Below are 14,476 nucleotides of genomic sequence, written 5' to 3'. Positions count from 1 at the left end.
CCTGGCCCTGCGTAATGAACCATATGTTATGGTAAACAACTTGTACTTAATGAGATATAAAGTTCCTGCTTGCCGTCATTGCATAATTTCTTTTATAAAATAGCCAGATACTCTGTTCACTGACAACCGATAATAGAAGCAATTTACTTCCTTCACATGGACTTGTCATTTTTCTGCATTTCTTTATGCTTTACTAGACATTGACTTAAAACAGATTAAAAAAAAAGAATCAACACAGAGTTTCTTCAGCACTCAATACACTTGGCAGATCAAGCAGCAGAAATGGGTTTTTAGAGAGTCAACCGAAAAATGGAGTCAAGTTGTGCCATGAATGATCTCCATACCAAGTAAAAATTGCATGTTCATTAAAGCACCGCTTCAGGTTTTTGCTTTACTGCAGCACTGGAGTGGTGCAACTAATCTAAGTTTCCTACCACTAGTCTTATACTTACCAGCCGTCATCTTCATCTCTTATCGGTGCCCCTAGGGTGGCCTACTGCAGGTTGTGACCTGTCAGATCATTCCACTGTTTGCTGGATGAGACAGAAGTCAAAACTCAACGAGGCTTTTATAGACTTACATAGAGAGCTTATGACCATTACTTTTGACTTTTGGTTAGACAGAAGTTGCGGTCAAAGATGGTGACCCAGAACCGCAGCTGCGAGGGAAAGAGCTGAGAACGGCAGCAGAAAAATATAATACTGGGGTCAGGGAACTTTTATTAAAAAAGAGCCTTCAAGTGGTACTTTTTGGGGTTAACAATAGGCCAATCACAAAATGTCCATCAAAAAGATATTGAAGCTAACTTGAGATCAAAGGCGGTAAACTAGATTGTTGCTCTCCAAAAAGTTAACAAAGATCAATAGCATAGACAATAATTTGTGCTTTGATTGGGGTATGACTATGCCAAGTGATCTTGAGATCGGAGTTCTGGAACGCCAAGAACAGTGTTCTGCAGCGTGCCTGGCTTTCTCCTATAGACAATAACTGGAGTGAAGGTTGAGCATATGCACCCACACTGCATTTAGGACAGCTCTGTTCTACTGATCCTTGGGAGGCCCACACCCTTGGTGATCAGCAAAATACCCCGATGAATAGGGCATACTATCTAAATGAGATTGGAGGTCTGCCTTTTAATGAGAATTTGCAAAATTTGGGATTCTTCAGCTTAGAAAAAAGATGGTTCTATAATTGTAAATACATATGTTGTCACTACAAAAGATTGGCATGATATTTATTCCTTCCAGTGTTCTTACAAATGGTTAGGTGATAACCACTACGTGTACAGAAAAGGTGATTCTGACACCTAAATCCAAAAGTGTTGAGTTTTTGTTTACTTCCCTGCAGCACAACCAAAGGTGAAAAGAAGTATTACACAAACCCCATTCAAATAATTTGGTTATGTGTGTAATGCAGGACAAGGTAGATCTTCCAAAGGCAGATATGTTGTTTGCATCTGTTCTCCTTTCAGGAGGGGAGAAGTCTAAAAGAATAATAAACTACAGTTGAAACCAGAAGTTTACATACGCTATATACAGGGAGGAAATAAGTATTTGATCCCTTGCTGATTTTGTAAGTTTGCCCACTGACAAAGACATGAACAGCCTATATTTTTAAGGGTAGGTTAATTTTAACATTGAAAGATAGAATATCAAAAATAAAATCTAGAAAATCACATTGTATAAATTATACAAATGTATTTGCATTTTGCAGTGAGAAATAACTATTTGATCCCTCTGGGAAACAAGACTTAATACTTGGTGGCAAAACCCTTGTTGGCAAGCACAATAATCAGACATTTTTTGTAGTTGATGATGAGGTTTGTGCACATGTCAGGAGGAATTTTGGTCCGTTCCTCTTTGCAGATAATCCTAAATCATTAAGATTTTGAGGCGGTCGCTTGGCAACTCGGAGCTTCAACTCCCTCGTAAGTTTTCTATGGGATTAAGGTCTGGAGACTGGCTAGGCCACTCCATGACCTTAATGTGCTTCTTTTTGAGCCACTCCTTTGTTGCCTTGTCTGTATGTTTTGGGTCATTGTCTTGCTGGAAGACCCAGCCACGACCCATTTTAATGATCAGGCGGAGGGAAGGAGATTGTCTCTCAAGATTTTACTGTACATGGCTCCATCCATTCTTCCATTGATGCGGTGAAGTAGTCCTGTGCCTTAGCAGAGAAACACCCCCAAAACTTAGTGTTTACACCTCCATGCTTGAAAGTGAGGACAGTGTTCTTTGGGACATAGACAGCATTTTTATTCCTCCAAACACAGCGTGTTGAGTTAATGCCAAAGAGCTCAATTTTTGTTCATCTTACCACAGCACCTTCTCCCAGTCACTCACAGAATCATCCAGGTGTTCATTGGCAAACTTCAGATGGGCCTGCACATGTGCCTTCTTTAGTAGAGGGACCTTGCGGTCACTGCAGGATTTTAAACCTTTATGGCGTAATGTGTTACCAATGGTTTTCTTGGTGACTGTAGTCCGAGCTGCGCTGAGATCATTATCAAGTTCCCCCGTGTAGTTTTAGGCTGATCTCTCACCTTCCTCATGATCAAGGATACCCCATAAGTTGAGATTTTGCATGGTACTCCAGATTGATGTCGTTTGACAGTCATTTTGCATTTCTTCTGCTGCGGAGACACCATCACGTGTTTCTCAACGCTGCCCTTTCCGTGGTTGTTCCTTCCCGGTGAAAGACCTGGCTATTCATTGCTTGCATTGAGAAACACGTGATGGTGTCTCTGCGGCTTTTCTACATGCATTTGCATATTTCCCATAAGGGATGGGGGCAGTGTTCTGGATCACTGCGTTGAGAAACACGTGATAGTGTCTTCGTGGTGTTGGATGTTTTGATCTCCCCGAGGTCATTCATCCTTATATTTATAGTCCTTTTACTAGGCACTGCTCCTAATAGCCAGTTTCCTACTCCACACTGATGAGGGGCAAAAACCCCGAAACAGCTGTCTGGAGTGAGGTTTTCTGGAGCAATCCAGACCCTTTTGCAGAGAATTCTGTTTTTTCTGTGGTCGTTTGTACCGACAGCTTTGAAGATGAGTTATGTGAGGAACACCATCCGAGTGACGTTGGAGCCATCTATCCGGGCAAGGAACAGCGTGGTCTTTATTGTTCGTGACCTTATTGAGGAAAAGGCTGGAGGAAAGCGAGAAAACATCTTTAGTATCAATGAGTTCCCTAATCAAGGTAACTACGACATTACTTTTATGTCAGAGCATTATTGCCTGAACATCTATGAGTGGTTCCGGAATCATGCCAGAGATCCCTGTTTGAAGGGAGTGAAATGTGAACCACTGTTTGGTCTTCAGGAAAGGCAGGTGACTATCACTGTCTATAACCCCTTTACTGAACCTGCATTGTTGGAGAGCTTCCTCTCACAGTATTGTGACTTTGTTTCAAGGGGAGAGAAGCAAGTGAACTGCTTAGGAATCTTTAATTGTCGATACAAGTATCGTGTAAGGTTCAGAAGAGATCCTGGCAGTGTGGGTGGGTTCAGACACCCTCCGGCGAACTTCTCTGTGGCAGGGCATAGGGGTTTCCTGACGTACCCTGGGCAGCCTCTGTTTTGCAGGAGATGTTTCTCTTTTGGACATGTCCAGGCAGACTGCCAGAAGGGGCAGTGTTGCCGAAACTGCAAGAAGGAGGGGCATATGGCTGGTGATTGCCCGATCGCTAAGACCTGTGACGTGTGTGGTAGTAGTGACCACATGTACAAGGATTGTCCGCAGAGAGCGCCTAGACGCTCAGAGAGTGAATTGAGAGATGGAGGAGAGAAGGAGGAGGTTGGCGACTATCAGGAAGGAAACTGAAAGAATGGAGAGAGAGGAAAGGAGGGAGAGGGAGAGGGAAAGACGCTCTGTGACTCCAGATGACATTGTGTTAGCACCCCGTGGTGCTATGAGTGATGTACAGAAGGAAGATAAGGAGTTTTGGTTGGCGGCAAAAAAAGTAGAGAAGGGGTTTGAGAAGAAGGAAGAAGATCAGGAAGAAGATGAGGAAGAAGATGATGACTCTACTGTGCCTGAAATGTTTTCTCTTGAGGAAGCAATGGATGCAACGGAGGAAGACGTGCGCATTTCTGAAGCTGAGAGCCCTGTGCACCCCTCAGATCCTCAGAATATTAGAGGGCTTTCTTCAGATGAGGACAGGGGTGGGAATAAGTGTCAGAGGGAGGAGGATGGGGAAAGTGATGAGGCATGCACCAGTATGCCTAAGAGAAAAATTGGGCCGCCTATAAAAAAATGGAGTGAGCACGAAGGGGCTAGTGGTTCAGAGACTTGCTGTTCAGTCCAAATGGCAGAGGAGGACAATGGTGATACTGGGTAAAATGAAAGCTCAGTGGATCTGTTGTTTTTTTTTCTCTCCTTTTTGTGAGTCTTGACCTTTGTCAAGGGCTTTTTGTGTAATGTGTGTAGTTTTGTGGTAATTTTTGCATTGTTTTTTGTTTTTATAGTATGGGTTTTTCTATAGTTTCTCAAAATGTGAGAGTTTTTAAGAAAGCAAGGAGGAGAGCAGCAATTTTGGATTTTTTAGCTATGCAGAGTGCATCTATTTTTTGTTTGCAAGAATGTGGGATTGTGGATGGTGTGAAAGGGGATGAGTGGTCTTATGGTGCGTCTGTATGGTCTGGTAGTGCAAATAATAGAAATGATGGTGTGGGTATTTTATTTAAGGGGCAGGAGGTGGTTTTGAATAATTATTTGGTGGTGGAGGTGGGGAGGTGTATCTTAGCAAATTTTGAATATAAAAATGCTAAGTTTTGTGTTATCAATATTTATGCGCCAGTAGAAAAAAATGAGCGTAAGTTATTATTTGAAAAAGTGAAGCTTTTTGTTCCGGGAAGAGTGCCTGTGGTGATTGTGGGTGATATGAATTGTGATGTGGGGGGAGTGAATGTGGATGTGTCTGGAAAAGTTTTGCTGGAGTTAGTTACTGACTTTGATTTGAGTGATATGCAGCGTGTGTGTAAGGTTAACCCTTTGTTAGATACCTTCTTTTTTTCTGATAGTGGAAGAGCCCAGTCCAGGTTGGATTATTGTTTCATTTCTAAAAATATTATTCCTGTTGGAAATAAGCAGGATAGGGTCGTTTTTTCGGACTATGTTTGTATGTTGTGCGAGTTAGATATTAATGTTAGTGGTGTGTTTGGAAAGGGTTTGTGGAAATTAAATGTGAAATTGTTGGAAAATGAAGCTGTGAGGAAGGAGTATGTGAGAAAGTATGAACAGTGGTGTAAAAGTAAGGAAAGTTTTGGGAATGTTTGTGAGTGGTGGGATTGGGTTAAGAGGCAGACAAAAAAGTTTTTTAAAAGTGTGGGGTATGAATTTGCGGCAATTAAGAGGGAAAAGTTTGTTAAGTTGAATGCCCGTTTATGTTTATTGTATAAATTGAGGGAAGGAGGAATGGAGGTGGAGGAGGGGATAAAAAAGGTTAAAAAAGAAATTAATGAGTTTTTGGAGGAGAAAGGGAAGAGTATTATTTTTAGGGCAAAAATTGATAGAATGGAGCAAGATGAAAGGTGTTCAAGGTTTTTCTTCAAAAAGGTTTTTGGGAAAAAGCAGAGTATGAGTGTTTTGAATGCAGAGGATGGAAGAGAGGTAAGTGGGGAGGATATGTGTGAACATGTGGCTAAGTTTTATGAGGAGCTGTATGCAGTGAAGTGGAGGGATGAGGCTTTGGAGGAGGATGTACTAAGTGTATTAGAAAATAAATTGAGTGAGAGAGAGAGAGTGATGGGTGAGGTGACAGGTGATGAGGTATGGAAGGTAATGAATAGCATGGCGTTAAATAAGACTCCAGGAGAGGATGGACTTCCTATAGAGTTTTATAGGGTGATGTGGCATGTGATTGGTAAGGATTTTGTGGATGTGTGTAAGTATATGTGGTCTAGTATGGAGGTGGCTGAGAGTATGCGTGCAGGGATGGTTGTGTTAATACCTAAAAAAGGAGATTTGAAGAGTTTAAAAAATTGGAGACCGATAACGTTGTTGAATTGCGATTATAAGATCTATGCGAAAGTAATGGCGAATAGGATGCGTGATGTGATAGAGAGTGTGATTGGGGATGAACAGTGTTGTGCGGTGCCTGGGAGACGTATACATGAGTGTGTGTGTATGTTGAGAGATTGTTTGTGGGACTGTATGAGTCGGAAGAAGAGTGTATTTGTTTTGAGTTTGGACTTTGAAAAGGCGTATGATCGGTTATCACATAGTTTTTTGTTCCGGGTATTATTGAGAATGAGGTTTCCGCCTGATTTTGTTTGGAGGGTGAGGAGCTTATATAAAGACATTTATAGTTGTGTTTTGATGAATGGTTCTGTGGGTAGAAGAGTGAATGTTTTTTCAGGTGTGAGACAAGGTTGTCCTTTGTCTCCTGTGGTTTTTATTTGTGCAATTGAACCGTTGCTTTGTATGTTGAGGAAAGATAAAGTGATTAGAGGAGTACAAGTGCCAGGAGGTGGAGGGAGGGAATGGAAGGTTAGTGCTTATATGGATGACGTGTGTGTGTTGTGTGATTCAGAGTATTCTGTGAGGCGGGTGAAGTTATTAGCGTCTATTTTTTGTGGTGCGTCAGCATTTAAGGTGAATTGGGAGAAGAGTGAGTGTAAGGTTATTGGGGGAGGGGTTTTAAGTAAGGATGTAGGAGTGAATGAAGTGACTGGGTCTATTAAGGTTTTGGGGGTGAAATTTTCAGAGAGTTTGGATGGGAAAGAAAGTTGGGATGATGCGAAAGGAAAGGTTGAGCGGAAGCTATGTTTTTGGAAGATGAGAAGTCTTTCGTTTTTTGGAAAAATCTTAGTTATTAAAAGTGTGATTTTGCCTATTTTCTTATATATTGCAGTGGTCTTTCCGCCGGGGTATATGTGTATGAGGGGGTTAAATAGGATTCTGTTTGTGTTTTTGTGGAATTCTAGAATGGAGAGGGCTAGGAGGGAGGTTTTGGTGAAACGTTTAGAAAAAGGTGGGTTGGGTTTTCCAAACCTTGAGGTGTTTTTTGGTGTAAATATTGTGGTTTTTGTGTTGAGGGTGATTAGGATGGATGGCAAGTTTTCTTGTCTGTGTAGGTTTTTGTTTGGGGCGTATTTATTTCGTTTGAAGTGGCGAGAGAGGGATCTGAGGTATCCGGTTGCTTTTGACGTGCCTAGATGGTATGTGTGGGTTTATAAATTTTTGATGAAGTATGAGTTGTGTGATGTGGATGTTAGGTTGTTGAGTAATAAGAAGGCTGTGTATAGGATGATTGAATGTAGAGAGACAGAGTGTGGAGTAAATATGGTTAGAGGGAATGATATAGAAAAAGTATGGAAGAAAGTGCGGTTGGACGGTATGACGAATAGGCAGAGTGAGATTGTGTGGCAGTCTTTGCATGGAGTGTTACCAGTTAGAGAATTTCAGAAGAATCGTGGGTTGGGGAGAAATGATATGTGTCCGAGAGGTGGGTGTGGTGGAAGGGAAAGTGTAATACATGTGTTTTGGAATTGTCATTATGCTAGGGAGGTGATTGGAAGAATGGGACCGTTGTGTAAAGAATTGTGTGGTGTGAGCTTGTTATCATTCGAGTTGTTCATGTTTGGCTTGGGAATGTGTGATGGAGTGAAGGAGAGAGTGTTGTGGTTAATAGTTGCATGTATAAAGGAAGTATTATGGGATGTGAGGAATGTGTATGTTTTTAAGAGAAAGGAAATTGTAGTAAAGAATAGTCTAAAAGTGATTTTGGGGAAGATGTATGTGTGTTTTCTATGGGATTAAAGAAGAAGGGGGGAGGTGGATGCCGAAGGGATTTGGAAGGTGAAGAAGTGGAGATACCTTGTAAATATGTCTTGATTTGTTTTTTCTGATGTTGTATTAAACTGAAATTTTCCGATGATGATGGGAACAGCTTTTGTGTTTTGGATTTGACGCAGCTGTTTGGGATTTTTCTTTGGTCTTGGATTTCTGGACCGTGGATTTTCCCATCTGAGGGAAAAAAAAAAAAAAAAAAGAAACAGCTGTCTGGAGTGAGGTTTTCTGGAGCAATCCAGACCCTTTTGCAGAGAATTCTGTTTTTTTCTGTGGTCGTTTGTACCGACAGCTTTGAAGATGAGTTACGTGAAGAACACCATCCGAGTGACGTTGGAGCCATCTATCCGGGCAAGGAACAGCGTGGTCTTTATTGTTCGTGACCTTATTGAGGAAAAGGCTGGAGGAAAGCGGGAGAACATCTATAGCATCAATGAGTTCCCTAATCAAGGTAACTACGATGTTACTTTCATGTCGGAGCATTATTGCCTGAATGTCTATGAGTGGTTTCGGAATCATGCCGGAGATCCCTGTTTGAAGGGAGTCAAATGTGAACCACTGTTGGTCTTCAGGAAAGGCAGGTGACTATCACTGTCTGTAACCCCTTTACTGAACCTGCATTGTTGGAGAGCTTCCTCTCGCAGTATTGTGACTTTGTTTCAAAGGGAGAGAAGCAAGTGAACTGTTTAGGAATCTTCAATTGTCGATAAAAATATCGTGTAAGGTTCAGAAGAGATCCTGGCAGTGTGGGTGGGTTCAGACACCCTCCGGCGAACTTCTCTGTGGCAGGGCATAGGGGTTTCCTGACGTACCCTGGGCAGCCTCTGTTTTGCAGGGGATGTTTCTCTTTTGGACATGTCCAGGCAGACTGCCAGAAGGGGCAGTGTTGCCGAAACTGCAAGAAGGAGGGGCATATGGCTGGTGATTGCCCGATGGCTAAGACCTGTGACGTGTGTGGTAGTAGTGACCACATGTATAAGGATTGTCCGCGGAGGGCGCCTAGACGCTCAGAGAGTGAATGGAGAGAGGAGGAGGAGAGAAGGAGGAGGTTGGCGACTATCAGGAAGGAAACTGAAAGAATGGAGAGAGAGGAAAGGAGGGAGAGGGAGAAGGAAAGACGCTCTGTGACTCCAGATGACATTGTGCTAGCACCCCGTGGTGCTATGAGTGATGCACAGAAGGAAGATAAGGAGTTTTGGTTGGCGGCAAAAAAAGTAGAGAAGGGGTTTAATAAGGAAGATCAGGAAGAAGATGAGGAAGAAGATGATGACTCTACTGTGCCTGAAATGTTTTCTCTTGAGGAAGCAATGGATGCAACGGAGGAAAACGTGCGTATTTCTGAAGCTGAGAGCCCTGTGCACCCCTCAGATCCTCAGAATAATAGAGGGCTTTCTTCAGATGAGGACAGGGGTGCGAATAAGTGTCAGAGGGAGGAGGATGGGGAAAGTGATGAGGCATGCAGTAGTATGCCTAAGCGGAAAATTGGGCCAGCTAAAAAAAAATGGAGTGAGCACGAAGGGGTTAGTGGTTCAGAGACTTGCTGTTCAGTCCGAATGGCAGAGGAAGACAATGGTGATACTGGGTAAAATGAAAGCTCAGTGGATCTGTTGTTTTTTTTTTTCTCTCCTTTCTGTGAGTCTTGACCTTTGTCAAGGGCTTTTTGTGTAATGTGTGTAGTTTTGTGGTAATTTTTGCATTGATTTTTGTTTTTATAGTATGGGTTTTTCTATAGTTTCTCAAAATGTGAGAGTTTTTAAGAAAGCGAGGAGGAGAGCAGCAATTTTGGATTTTTTAGCTATGCAGAGTGCATCTATTTTTTGTTTGCAAGAATGTGGGATTGTGGATGGTGTGAAAGGGGATGAGTGGTCTTATGGTGCGTCTGTATGGTCTGGTAGTGCAAATAATAGAAATGATGGTGTGGGGATTTTAGTTAAGGGGCATGAGGTTGTTTTGAATAATTATTTGGTGGTGGAGGTGGGGAGGTGTATCTTAGCAAATTTTGAATATAAAAATGCTAAGTTTTTTGTTATCAATATTTATGCGCCAGTAGAAAAAAATGAGCGTAAGTTATTATTTGAAAAAGTGAAGCTTTTTGTTCCAGGAAGAGTGCCTGTGGTGATTGTGGGTGACATGAATTGTGATGTGGGGGGAGTGAATGTGGATGTGTCTGGAAAAGTTTTGCTGGAGTTAAGGTACCGTCACACATAGCGACGCTGCAGCGATACCGACAACGATCCGGATCGCTGCAGCATCGCTGTTTGGTCGCTGGAGAGATGTCACACAGACAGCTCTCCAGCGACCAACGATCCCGAGGTCCCCGGTAACCAGGGTAAACATCGGGTAACTAAGCGCAGGGCCGCGCTTAGTAACCCGATGTTTACCCTGGTTACCATCCTAAAAAGTAAAAAAACAAACGCTACATACTTACCTTCTGCTGTCTGTCCTCGGCGCTCTGCTTCTCTGGTCTGGCTGTGAGCGCCGGGCAGCCAGAAAGCAGAGCGGTGACGTCACCACTCTGCTTTCCGGCTGACCGACGCTCACAGCCAGAGCAGGAGGAGTGCAGAGCACAGCGCTGGAGGACAGACAGCGGTAGGTAAGTATGTAGTGTTTGTTTTTTTACTTTTAGGATGGTAACCAGGGTAAACATCGGGTTACTAAGCGCGGCCCTGCGCTTAGTTACCCGATGTTTACCCTGGTTACCAGCAAAGACATCGCTGAATCGGTGTCACACACGCTGATTCAGCGATGTCTACGGGGAGTCCAGCGACGAAATAAAGTCCTGGACTTTCTTCCCCGACCAGCGATCTCCCAGCAGGGGCCTGATCGCTGCTGCCTGTCACACTGGACGATATCGCTAGCCAGGACGCTGCAACGTCACGGATCGCTAGCGACATCGTCTAGTGTGATGGTACCTTTAGTTACTGACTTTGATTTGAGTGATATGCAGCGTGTGTGTAAGGTTAACCCTTTGTTAGATACCTTTTTTTCTGATAGTGGAAGAGCCCAGTCCAGGTTGGATTATTGTTTCATTTCTAAAAATATTATTCCTGTTGGATATAAGCAGGATAGGGTCGTTTTTTCGGACTATGTTTGTATGTTGTGCGAGTTAGATATTAATGTTAGTGGTGTGTTTGGAAAGGGTTTGTGGAAATTAAATGTGAAATTGTTGGAAAATGAAGCTGTGAGGAAGGAGTATGTGAGAAAGTATGAACAGTGGTGTAAAAGTAAGGAAAGTTTTGGGAATGTTTGTGAGTGGTGGGATTGGGTTAAGAGGCAGACAAAAAAGTTTTTTAAAAGTGTGGGGTATGAATTTGCGGCAATTAAGAGGGAAAAGTTTGTTAAGTTGAATGCCCGTTTATGTTTATTGTATAAATTGAGGGAAGGAGGAATGGAGGTGGAGGAGGGGATAAAAAAGGTTAAAAAAGAAATTAAAGAGTTTTTGGAAGAGAAAGGGAAGAGTATTATTTTTAGGGCAAAAATTGATAGAATGGAGCAAGATGAAAGGTGTTCAAGGTTTTTCTTTAAAAAGGTTTTTGGGAAAAAGCAGAGTATGGGTGTTTTGAATGCAGAGGATGGAAGAGAGGTAAGTGGGGAGGATATGTGTGAACATGTGGCTAAGTTTTATGAGGAGCTGTATGCAGTGAAGTGGAGGGATGAGGCTTTGGAGGAGGATGTACTAAGTGTATTAGAAAATAAATTGAGTGAGATGGAGAGAGAGAGAGTGATGGGTGAGGTGACAGGTGATGAGGTATGGAAGGTAATGAATAGCATGGCGTTAAATAAGACTCCAGGAGAGGATGGACTTCCTATAGAGTTTTATAGGGTGATGTGGCATGTGATTGGTAAGGATTTTGTGGATATGTGTAAGTATATGTGGTCTAGTATGGAGGTGGCTGAGAGTATGCGTGCAGGGATGGTTGTGTTAATACCTAAAAAAGGAGATTTGAAGAGTTAAAAAAATTGGAGACCGATAACGTTGTTGAATTGCGATTATAAGATCTATGCGAAAGTAATGGCGAATAGGATGCGTGATGTGATAGAGAGTGTGATTGGGGATGAACAGTGTTGTGCGGTGCCTGGGAGACGTATACATGAGTGTGTGTGTATGTTGAGAGATTGTTTGTGGGACTGTATGAGTCGGAAGAAGAGTGTATTTGTTTTGAGTTTGGACTTTGAAAAGGCGTATGATGGGTTATCACATAGTTTTTTGTTCCGGGTATTATTGAGAATGGGGTTTCCGCCTGATTTTGTTTGGAGGGTGAGGAGCTTATATAAAGACATTTATAGTTGTGTTTTGATGAATGGTTCTGTGGGTAGAAGTGTGAATGTTTTTTCAGGTGTGCGACAAGGGTGTCCTTTGTCTCCTGTGGTTTTTATTTGTGCGATTGAACCGTTGCTTTGTATGTTGAGGAAAGATAAAGTGATTAGAGGTGTACAAGTGCCAGGAGGTGGAGGGAGGGAATAGAAGGTTAGTGCTTATATGGATGACGTGTGTGTGTTGTGTGATTCAGAGTATTCTGTGAGGCGGGTGAAGTTATTAGCGTCTATTTTTTGTGGTGCGTCAGCATTTAAAGTGAATTGGGAGAAGAGTGAGTGTAAGGTTTTTGGGGGAGGGGTTTTAAGTAAGGATGTAGGAGTGAATGAGGTGACTGGGTCTATTAAGGTTTTGGGTGTGAAATTTTCAGAGAGTTTGGATGGGAAAGAAAGTTGGGATGATGCAAAAGGAAAGGTTGAGCGGAAGTTATGTTTTTGGAAGATGAGGAGTCTTTAGTTTTTTGGAAAAATCTTAGTTATTAAAAGTGTGATTTTGCCTATTTTCTTATATATTGCAGTGGTCTTTCCGCCGGGGTATATGTGTATGAGAGGGTTACATAGGATTCTGTTTGTGTTTTTGTGGAATTCTAGAATGGAGAGGGCTAGGAGGGAGGTTTTGGTGAAACGTTTAGAAAAAGGTGGGTTGGGTTTTCCAAACCTTGAGGTGTTTTTTGGTGTAAATATTGTGGTTTTTGTGTTGAAGGTGATTAGGATGGATGGGAAGTTTTCTTCTCTGTGTAGGTTTTTGTTTGGGGCGTATTTATTTCGTTTGAGGTGGCGAGAGAGGGATCTGAGGTATCCGGTTGCTTTTGACGTGCCTAGATGGTATGTGTAGGTTTATAAATTTTTGGTGAAGTATGAGTTGTGTGATGTGGATGTTAGGTTGTTGAGTAATAAGAAGGCTGTGTATAGGATGATTGAATGTAGAGAGACAGAGTGTGGAATAAACATGGTAAGAGGGAATGATATAGAAAAAGTATGGAAGAAAGTGCGGTTGGACGGTATGACGAATAGGCAGAGTGAGATTGTGTGGCAGTCTTTGCATGGAGTGTTACCAGTTAGAGAATTTCAGAAGAATCGTGGGTTGGGGAGAAATGATATGTGTCCGAGAGGTGGGTGTGGTGGAAGGGAAAGTGTAATACATGTGTTTTGGAATTGTCATTATGCTAGGGAGGTGATTGGAAGAATGGGACCGTTGTGTAAAGAATTGTGTGGTGTGAGCTTGTTATCATGCGAGATGTTCATGTTTGGCTTGGGAATGTGTGATGGAGTGAAGGAGAGAGTGTTTTGGTTAATAGTTGCATGTATAAAGGAAGTATTATGGGATGTGAGGAATGTGTATGTTTTTAAGAGAAAGGAAATTGTAGTAAAGAATAGTCTAAAAGTGATTTTGGGGAAGATGTATGTGTGTTTTCTATGGGATAAAAGAAGAAGGGGGGAGGTGGATGCCGAAGGGATTTGGAAGGTGAAGAAGTGGAGATACCTTGTAAATATGTCTTGACTTGCTTTTTCTGATGTTGTATTAAACTGAAATTTTCTGATGATGATGGGAACAGCTTTTGTGTTTTGGATTTGACGCAGCTGTTTGGGATTTTTCTTCGGTCTTGGATTTCTGGACCGTGGATTTTCCCATCTGAGGGGGGAAAAAAAAAAAAAAAAGAAACAGCTGTCTGTGGATGGATACCATGTTTTGGCATAGGTGGTTTTCCCTTTTGGGATGCTGCCCTTCCCGTGGTTGTTCCTTCCCGGTGAAAAACCTGGCTATTTATTGCTTGCGTTGAGAAACACGTGATGGTGTCTCCGCGGCTTTTCTACATGCATTTGCATATTTCCCATTAGGGATGGGGGCAGTGTTCTGGATCACTGCGTTGAGAAACACGTGATGGTGTCTCTGCAGTGTTGGATGTTTTGATCTCCCCGAGGTCATTCATCCTTATATTCCTCACTGGGTAGTGACCAGGATAGAGTATGGACCTTCGCTACGCTCACCACCGCGGAGGTACCGCTTAGTTCTATCCTTGCGTTGCCTGCTGAGGACCGGCCCGTGCCTGTGTGCTCCTACTTCGGCCTTTGTTACTGAACTCTCTGCTTCTTCTTCTGTGCCGCCAACCATCACCTCTGCCTCACTGTGTGCACAGATCAGGAGATCGTGTGCCAAAGAACCCGGAGGATTCGTCTTCGACAGGAGAAAGTACATCGCTCATCTGCCGGACCGGATCGGAGACATCTTGCGCCACGTGAGGCGCCGCCGTGGGATCTTCCAGCCACCTTCCTCCAGCGCACAGAGACTGATAACTTAACCTGTTACATTCTATTGCATTTGACTTTCCCCTATCCTCCAATCACATTCCTTACCCCCCTGCTTGC

This window comes from Ranitomeya imitator, chromosome 4, assembly GCF_032444005.1.
Source record: "Ranitomeya imitator isolate aRanImi1 chromosome 4, aRanImi1.pri, whole genome shotgun sequence".
Taxonomy (NCBI): domain Eukaryota; kingdom Metazoa; phylum Chordata; class Amphibia; order Anura; family Dendrobatidae; genus Ranitomeya; species Ranitomeya imitator.
This window is presented reverse-complemented; position numbering follows the sequence as displayed.